Below are 9,887 nucleotides of genomic sequence, written 5' to 3'. Positions count from 1 at the left end.
GATTTTTTACAAATTGTTAGGGAAATGGTGACATACAGAACGGTTACAGTATGCCAGCCCACACCGGTGGCTCGCGTCTGTAATCCTAGCTGCTCAGGAGGCTGAGAGCTGAGGATCACGGTTCAAAGCCAGGCAGGGCAGGAAAGTCACCAGACTCTTATCTCCAATGAGGCACTAGAAAATCGGAAGTGGCGTTGTGGCTCAAGCGGTAGAGCACTCGCTTTGAGCTGAAGAGTTTAGGGACAGCGCCCAGGCCCAGAGTTTAAGACCCACCACTGACAAAAAAAAAAAAAAAAGGATAGGAAAGATTACATTACATAAGTGAGGTAGGAAGAGTACATTTTTTTTTTAATTAATAAGTTGTTTTTTTTTTTTTTTTTGTCGTTGGGCTTGAACTCTGGGCTTGGGCGCTATCCTGCCCGGGCTGGCTTTGAACCGTGATCCTCAGCTCTCAGCCTTCTGAGTAGCTAGGATTACAGGCGCGAGCCACCGGCGCCCGGCTAATGAGTTGTGTTAATTGTGAAAATACTTACAGAGTCGTTACAATGACACGAGCAAGGAAATGAGTACATTTCTTATCAAGCATTGTTGCCTCCTCCTTTGTTTCCATTCCTGCCCTCCCATCTCCCCCCACCCCCTAAAAAAGAGTACTTTTTTTTTTTGGACAATGTCACCCCTTCCCTGGCTCTCTCACAGGTTTTCCCTCCCTCAAGTTCTGTTTGTTCCCCACCCACAGGTTGTGTGTCAACATAGTGTCTAGTGAGTGCCACTGTTGCACTTCTTCATCCTGGGTCCCTCCATTTCTTGCCCCTCCCGGAAATAGATGAAGGAAGAAACAATGGGGGGGGGAGAAGAGAAAACAAAATAACATCGATGATAACAAACACAAAGAAAGGGGAAGACTTCTTGTTATATGATCAGAGGTATATAGGCATTGCACTTTGGTGAGCCTCATGTCTTCAATTAAGCAACCCAAAGGCCAGAAGTGGAGTTTTGGCTCAAATGGCAGACTGCCAGTCTCTTTTTTTTTTTTTTGGCGCGGGGGCGGGGGGGTCCGGTCGTGGGGCCTGAACTCTGGGCCTGGGCGCTGTCCCTCATCTCTTCAGGTTAAGGCTAGCATTCTACCACTTGAGCCACAATGCCACTTCCGGCTTTTTTTCTGCTTATGTGGTGCTGAGGAATCGAATCCAGGGCCTCACGCATGCAAGGCAAGCGCTCTACCACTGAGCCACCTTCCCAGCCCCAGAGTGCCAGTCTTGAGCACAAGAGCCAAGGGACAGCACTCAGGCTCTGAGTTCAAGCCCCAGGACTGACTGGGGCGTGCACACACACACCCTGCACCCCTTGATCTTTGCTGCTGTTTCCTACCACACAGGCACAGGCACGTATGGCAGCATGTGATCTACCTCCCCCCCTCCCCCCACACACACTTTGCACTGCCGCCACCACCACCGCCGCCGCCGCCACCAACTATAGCAACAGACTTCCTAGGCTTCCCCTCCACCACCACCACCCCCTCCGCCCCGGGCCCTAGTTTAGATCGATGAACCAAAGTGTCCCCACTGCACGTTCGGCTCTGGCAAATATCAGATAGGATTACAGTGATGAGGAGAGAGGAGCGACCGCCATGGATTGACTGTAGGGCCCAGAGGACAGAATGCCAGCCCAGGCCCATTCATAGGTCAAGCCAGGAAAATGTTTTTTGTTTTTGTTTTTGTTTTTGATTTCCGGTCTCTCTCCACACCCCATGTGTTTTGTCTGTCTGTCTCTCTGTGCCATAGGGGTTTGCCATTCATGACCTGTGTGGGCGGGGATGTGCTGGGGTGTGTGTGTGTGTGTGTGTGTGTGTGTGTGTGTGTGTGTGTGTGTGTGTGTGTGTGTGTGTGTGTGTGTGTGTGTGTGTGTGTGTGTGTGTGTGTGTGTGTGTGTGTGTGTGTGTGTGTGTGTGTGTGTGTGTGTAGGGGGAGGTGTTCCTTCCTCACAAGACCTTCCTAAGTGTCTTGATCGATCTTGGGCCTGACGTTCTTTTTCCTTGTTTTGGGGTGCCACCTACTGGACACCGTGTGGAGTGACAGGGAATGATTCGGTGCTGATGGCGGGGGCTGGCGACTCTCGCGAGAGTCCGAGAGACTCTCGCGAGAGTAGCGATGAGGTATCGCCGGCTCTCTTCTGCGGCTTTATTTATTTACAACGAAACAAAACGAAACAACAGCAAACAAGGAAATGTTCTTGAAGGGAGGGCCGAGCGGAGGGGGAGGGGGGCCCGCAGGGGGTGTTTTTTTTCGTTATTTTCTGGACACGGAATTCGTTTGGATATTATGTCTTACGAGCAAACTGTACCAGTTTATTTACGGTTGTAATTTTTTTTTTTTTTTTTTTGGATCCGGTCGTGGGGCCTGAACTCTGGGCCTGGGCGCTGTCCCTCAGCTCTTCAGCTCAAGGCTAGCGCTCTACCACTTGAGCCACAGCGCCACTTCCGGCTTTTTTCTTTTTGCTTAATGTGGTGCTGAGGAATCGAACCCAGGGCCTCAGGCATGCAAGGCAAGCACTCTACCACTGAGCCACCTTCCCAGCCCCTACGGTTGTAATTTATATACGGTACCACAAATGTCTTTACGTCCGTATTATGAAAAAGGGTCCCACGGCTGCAGTGGGTGAAAGATTGAGACGGGAACATTTCTAAAGGAGTGCCAAGAAAATGGAAAACAGGCAATGCAATAGTTTAGGGAGAGTTATAAATATCAAGTGCTGCCCTAGGTGAAATTTCATGCAAATGTCCTCACCCACTCAGGTAAACTTTTTTTTTTTTTTTTTTTTTTTTTTCAGTCTCTTAATCACCTTTATTTTATTTTTTTTTTTTTTTTATCACGCAGCTCTACAGGGTTCTTCTTTTTTTTTTTTTTTTAATTTTTTTTATTGTAGAGATACTATACAGAGGGTTACAGTTACATGAGTGAGGTAATGAGTACACTTCCACTTCCTCTTGAACATTGTTACCCCCTCCATTGTTTTCCCCCTACCATCCCCTCCCTCCCTCCCTTCCCCAAGGTTCTTTTTTTTTTTTTTTTGATCGTGATTAAGTGATTACTTAATTTCCGGAAATTCACAGTATTGTGGAATAATGATGCTCATTTAAAGTCACAAGTTCATTCTAACTTTCCTGGAGCAAATTGTCTATCACAGTCTGTAATATATAACGGTGCTCATATGTTATATACCATATATGTGATCAGCAGCATGGGGATATTTAGTAGTGGTTCAACCAGATGAGTGGGAGTTCTTTGTTTCTTAAGTCCTGTTAGTTTTGTCATATCACCTAACATTTTGGATTCATCATCCACTTATCAGGGAGACCATGTACTGTTTGTCTCTTCGTTCTTGGCTTACCTCGCTCAACATGATTCCTTCTAGCTCCATCCATTTCCCTGCAAATGCCATTATTTTGTCATTTCTAATGGCTGCATAATATTCCATTGTGTATAGATACCACAATTTTTGGATCCATTCATCTGTGGTGGGGCATCTAGGTTGTTTCCATATCCTAGCTATTGCGAACAGTGCTGCAATAAACATGGAGGTGCACGTGTCCTTGTATATTGGTTCCTGTTGTTCAGGGTAGATGCCTAGAAGTGGTATGACTGGGTCGTAAGGGAGGTCAATCTTTAGCTTTCTAAGGACCCTCCAGACTGCTTTCCAAAGTGGTTGTATGAGTGTACATTCCCACCAGCAGTGTAATAGCGTTCCTCGTTCTCCACATCCCCTCCAGCATTTGTCGTTGGCTGATTTGTGGATGTGGGACATTCTGACTGGGGTAAGGTGGTATCTCAGGGTTGTCTTTATTTGCATTTCCTTCACCACCAGGGATGATGAACATTTCCTCATGTGTTTCTTTGCCATTTTTATTTCTTCATTTGAGACGTCCCTCTTTAGTTCCCTTGCCCATTTAGTAATTGGTGTGTTGGGTTTGGGAGGGATTAGTTTCTTGAGTTCCCTGTATATACAGGATGTTAACCCCTTGTCTGATATATTGCTGGTAAATATTTTTTCCCAATTAGTTGGTTGTCTTTCTAGCTTGGTTGCGATAGCTTTATCTGTGCAGAAGCTTTTTATTTTAAGGTAGTCCCATTTGTCGAGTCTCTCTCCAATTTGTTGTGACCCTGGGACTCTGTTCAGGAAGTTCCTTCCTGTGCCTATTAGTTCAAGTGTCTCTCCTACTCTGTCCTGCAGTAGTTTCAGAGATTCAGGTTTAATGTTAAGGTCTTTAATCCATTTTGAGTTGATGTTGGTGCATGGTGATAGGCTGGGGTCCACTTTTAGTTTTCTGCATGTGGCTGCCCAGTTTTCCCAGCACCAGCGGTTGAAGAGGCTGTGTTTCTTCCATTGTATGTCTTTGGCTCCTTTGTCGAATATCAGCTGGCTGTAGGCCTGTGGATTTATTTCTGGATCTTCTATTCTGTTCCATTGGTCTTCGGGTCTGTTTTTGTGCCAGTACCATGCTGTCTTTGTTATTATAGCTCTGTAGTAGAGTTTGAAGTTCGGCATGGATAGCCCTCCCATATTGTCTTTATCCCCTAGAATTGTTTTGGCTATTCTAGGTCTTTTGTTGTTCCATATGAATTTTTGGACTGTTTTCTGTATTTCAGTGATGTACGTCATTGGGATTTTAATAGGAATTGCGTTGAATTTGTATATTAGTTTTGGAAGTATTACCATCTTTACTATATTAAGTCGGCCTATCCAGGAGCATGGGAGGTCTTTCCATTTCCTAGTGTCTTCTGCAATTTCTTTCTTTAACTTTTTATAGTTCTCATTAAATAGTTCTTTTACATCTTTGGTTAGGTTAATTCCTAAATATTTTATTTTTCGGGAGGTTATTGTGAATGGGGTTGCTCCCTTTATTTCCCTCTCTTCCTGTACATTATCAGTGTATAGGAAGGCAACTGATTTTTGTGGGTTTATTTTGTATCCTGCTATTTTGACGAAGAGAGTTATGATTTCTAAGAGATTCGGGATGGACTTTTAGGGATCGTGGAGGGAGGTATAGTATCATGTCGTCTGCAAAAAGGGATAGTTTAACTTTTTCTTTCCCTATGCGGATCCCTTTAATGTCTTTTTCTTGCCTTATTGCCCTGGCTAAGGGTTCTAGGACTATATTGAAGAGGAGTGGAGACAGTGGGCATCCTTGCCTTGTTCCTGATTTTAGGAGAATTGGTTGTAGCTTTTCCCCATTAAGTATAATATTGGCTATTGGTCTGTCATAAATGGCTTTTATTGTTTTTAGAAATGTTCCTTCTATTCCTATTTTCTCCAGAGCTTTTAGCATGAATGAATGTTGAATTTTGTCAAAGGCCTTTTCTGCCCAGCCAGCGGCTCTCGTTTGGCTTTCCTGTCATTTAGTGATGGGTGAGTGGACTCACGCTTCCCATGGCGCTGTCACCGTGGGTTTCCAGACCTGTGTGCGTGACGTGTACCTACCCTCTCTGTGTTAGAAGAAACCTCTCTCTGGCCTTCCCCCTGCCCTTTCCCTGCCTGTGAAGGGGGGGGGGGCGGGTGGGGGCGGGGGGAGGGAGCGTGTTGTGGGGCGGGCGGGCGGCGGACTTTCACAAGTGAGCGGGGTGCCTCCCGAGGGCTCGTCTCTTGCTGGAGCCGACCCATCTTTGGGAGTTTTTTGTTGTTGTTGTTGTTGTTGTTGTTGTTGTTGTTTCTTTCTGGTTTCCATCTGGGGGAAAAAGAAAACAAAACGTACAAACACCCCCCCCAAAAAAAAAAAAAAAAAGACGGGCGGGCAGACGGTGGGACGAGCGCTCACTTGCCCTTTTCTGGCCATGTTGGGTGGGGGTGGGGGTCTTGCCACGGGCGGCGGAGGTCGTGCGGGTGGCCGGTTCGTTTTCTCTCGTGGTGCAGGCCTGCCGTCTTTGCCGCCCCTTCCTGCTTGGGACCGATCCCGGCTTCCCGGTTCTCGGGTTCGGGCCGCTCCGTTCGGGCGACTCCCGTCCTGGTTCCTGGTTTCACTTTGGTCGCTGGCGGCGGCGGCGGCGGCGGCTCGATCTCGGTCTAGGTCTCTGGTGGCTCTGGTGTCGTTCGTGAGGTCGCAGAGAGGACCCGGCTGCAGGTCCTGACCTAGGTTGTGCCTCTCGGTGCGTGGCGGTGGGGAGTGAGGCGATTCGTTTCCGTGTTCTGTGTCTCCGGAGCTCAGAGCCGGCCGGCGCGCGCCGATCCGGGGTACGGCGGCTCGGTGGAGTCGGTCGTTGGAAGGCGGTTGTCGTGCTCCCCCTGGCGTCCGCCTTGATATGACAGTCCCCTCGTTCTCAGCCGAGCGAGCGAGTGAAGGAGGAGGTCTGGCGGCAGCGAGCCGGGCGGAGGCCCGGCCTCTACCGGGTGCCGGGCGCGACTGTCGCCGTGGTGTCGCTGTGGCGCCGGGGCGGCTGTTCTGTCGGACTTTGCGCCCGCAGGCGAGCGCGGGGTGGGGCCGTGAGTCGCCGCTCTCTCTTCCGTGCCCGGTCTGTGCCGGGGGTGGCGGCTTGGTCGGGTCGACCAGTAGTTCTGTCTGGGCCCGACGCCTTGTCCTCCTCCCCTCCCGTAGTTCTGTCTGGGCCCGACGCCTTGTCCTCCTCCCCTCCCTGGACTCTGGTCTTTGAGGGCGAAAGAAGGAGAGTACGAGGGACGTCTCGGGAGTCGGGGGAAAGGGTCCCCGGGTGAGCCGCTAGGTGGTGGGGCCGGTCCCGGCCCGGACTCGGACCACCCCCCCCTCCCCGGAGTCACCTCCGAGTGAGCGCTTGGCGCGTGCCGGGCGCGAGGGCCTGGGTCGCCGGCCCCGTGTGGTCTCCCTCCACGGCCCCGGAGGCCGGAGGACAGACCTCTGCGGCGGGAGGAGCCGTGGGCACGGCCGAGGCGAGCCTCGGGGCCGGGACCTACACCCCGCCCCTCCCCGACATAGGATGGTCGTCGGAGTCACCTCCGAGTGAGCGCTTGGCGCGTGCCGGGCGCGAGGGCCTGGGTCGCCGGCCCCGTGTGGCCTTCCTCCACGGCCTTCTCCACGGCCCCGGAGGCCGGAGGACAGACTTCTCCGGCGCGAGGAGCCGTGGGCACGGCCGAGGCGAGCCTCGGGGCCGGGACCTACCTACCTACCGTCTGCGGTGTGCGCGATGGCGGGGACTTGCCCGGTGGGCCCTGCGTAGGGGAAAAGTCGAGGCGGAGGGAGCACCTCGGGAGTCGGGGACCCGAGCCCGGGAGTCCCGCGTGTGTGCGTGCTGGCGGCAGGGCGCTCACCACCGACCCCGCGCGGTGTGGGTGTGGTGGCTGGGTGCCTCTCGGAGTGGGTGCCTCGCGTCTGCCGGGGGAAGGCTCCCCGTGCCGCTCGTGCCGTGAGCCCGTGCGCACCCGGGGTAGTGGGGCGGGTGCGTCCCCTGACCCCGCTCCCGCCCTCTCTCTTCGTCTGTCTTCGCCTTATGTGGTCGACCAGCTGTCCCTGAGAGTTCCGTGTCTGGCTCTGTTGGGGACATGTTGGGGACAGGTGTCCCCGATGTGGTTTCCGAGAGGTCCCTGTCGCCAGCGAGTTGTCGCCCCTGCGTGACCAGCTGGTTTTGGCGTGGTGACGTGAGGATTTTGTACCTGCAGGAGGGTGCTGGCATGCTGTGTCCCGGTGGCTGTCAGCGGGTCTTTTGGGGCTCTCTCGGATGCTGTGTGCCGGGCCTTTCCCGTCTCTTCCCGGTCCGGGTCCCCCTGCCCTTCCCCCCGCACCCCGGGCTCCCGCTGCCCTGAGCAGGCCTTGCCCCTGTGGTGGCTCGTGGGTGTGGTGGTGGTGGTGGTGGTGGTGGTGGTGGTGGTGGTGGTTGTTGGTTGGTGGCTGAGTGAGTCCCGTCGTCGTCCTTGATCTCTCCCCCGCTCCCGGTGCCGGATTCTGGCCCTTGCCTCGGCACGCCGAGGAGGAGAGTGGTTGGTTGCCTGGGGTGCATAGGTAGGCCCGCGCGGTGTGCTTCCCTCGCCGTGGCCGGCTTGAGGAGGAAAAGGCGGGGGGCGAGTCCTGCCTTGCCTTGCCTGTGCGTGTGCGGCATCCCCGTCCTGCCGTCGTGCTCGTCCGACCTCCGTGGCTTTTTTTTTTTTTTTTTTTTTTTTCTTCCCCTATCGCCCCTAGCTCCAACTCCCCCGACCTGCCGCTTCCCGATAGCGGGCCTGGTCGGCCGCTGACCTGCGCTACTCCCGAGCGCTGTCCGTGGTTCTTTTTCTTTTTCTTTTTTTCCTCTCTAGCTTCTTTCGGCTCTGTGCCCGGCGGAGGTGTCCTGGTAATCCCGAGCGCCAGGGACGCTGAAGCCCGTGGTATTTTTTTTATTTTTTTATTTTTTTAAGTTTTTTTTTTTTTTTTTTTTTTCCTTTTACCTCGCTCGTTACTCACGAAAGGTTGTCTGTCCTGGCTACGCTTTTATCCCAGGCTGTTGGCCCTCTCGGGAGCCGAGCTTCCTGGGCCCCACCGCCTCCCGAGTGCCGTGTGGCTGTCTTCTCCGCCCCCTCGGTGTGATTGATGTGGTGACGTTGCGATCTCCTTCGGGCCCGGGCCTAAGCTGCGCCAGGCGAGGGACGGACATTCATGGCGAATGGGACCGCTCTTCTCGTTCTGCCCGTGGGCCCCTGCCCTCACCGTCCCACCGTGCCGGCGCCGGTGGTGTGCGGGGAGGCAGGGGTGCGGCAACCGGGTCCGGCTGCGCTCTCCCTGCCCTCGCCGTGAGGTCGGGGACTTGTACACGCTGGAGGAGGGGGGGCGCCCCTGATCTTGCTCCTCTCTTCCCGTGACTCGTTATCGGCACGGGGGTCGGCTCTCTCCGCGGAGAGGGAGGGTCGGTGCTCCGTGCTTGCCCGTGCTGTGTGGTGTGAAAAGCCGCGCCTCGCGCTCTGCCCTCTTGCGGTGCTCCCGGAACGCTCCCGGTCGGTTCTCTCAGGTGCCTGAGGCTGAGTGGTGGTGTCGTTCCCGATCCCGGCGTTGTCCGTTGCCTTGTGCCAGCCTGCTGCCCGTGGTGTGTCCCGGCCGTCCTTGGGTTTGTGGGGCTTGTGCGAGTGAGAAAAAAGTTATCGCAGAGATTGACGTCTCTGCTGGGGGGGGGTCGAGGCGGTTCCCCAGAGGAGGAGCGCTCTTCCCTTCTTGCGCCGGGCGGGTGGCTTCCCCGCATGAGCTGCCGGCCCTGGTCCTGGCTTGTCTTCCCTGCCGTGTCACCTGGCTCTTGTTGCACCGGGGGACCTGAGATGTTGCAGTGGGAGGCGAGCCGGGCCTGTGCGGGCTTTCCCGCCCGTGTGCGCGACCTTGCTCTGGCCCCGCACGGCAAGGCCGACCGACCAGGGTTGGTGTTGCTGCTGCCGCAGACCCCCCCCGCCCCACCCCTCCCTGCCACCCGTGGTGGGAAGGATGGACGCCTTTGATGTGTGCTGGTCCCGGCGGGGTTCCCGTCGGGGTTGGGTGCGGGCCACCCTCAGAGTGAGGAGAGGTTCTCTAGCGATCCTCGTTCGGGAGGCGGCGTTCGCTGCCGGGTTGGCGGGGGCCCGCCCCCGATGGGCTCCCGCGGCCCTGCCGCTCCCTGTCCCGCTTTTGAGCGTTAGTGGCTGCCCGCGTTGGTAACTGCGTGCCCGCGCCTCCCCCCTCCGAGCTGGGGGAGGGTCCCGCGGGGCCTCTCCCGGGCCGTCGTCTGGTGTGGTGAGTGGAGGACGTTCCCGATCCGTCCCCGCCCCTGCCTCGCGCGCGGTGTGTCGAGTGGCGGAGCCTGGAGCCTGTGCTGGGTCGCGATGCGAGGGCGTGTGGTGTGTGGCTTCCCGGCCTCGTGCTTGGGGTGCCGTGGGGTTTTGGGGGGTCCCGTCCCCCTCCCCCTCCGGCCCCTGGCGACGCTGTTCCCGAGCGTCTGTGT

The sequence above is a fragment of the Dipodomys merriami genome, unplaced genomic scaffold, assembly GCF_024711535.1.
Source record: "Dipodomys merriami isolate MVZ:Mamm:240054 unplaced genomic scaffold, mDipMer1.0.p SCAF_417, whole genome shotgun sequence".
NCBI lineage: Eukaryota > Metazoa > Chordata > Mammalia > Rodentia > Heteromyidae > Dipodomys > Dipodomys merriami.
This window is presented reverse-complemented; position numbering follows the sequence as displayed.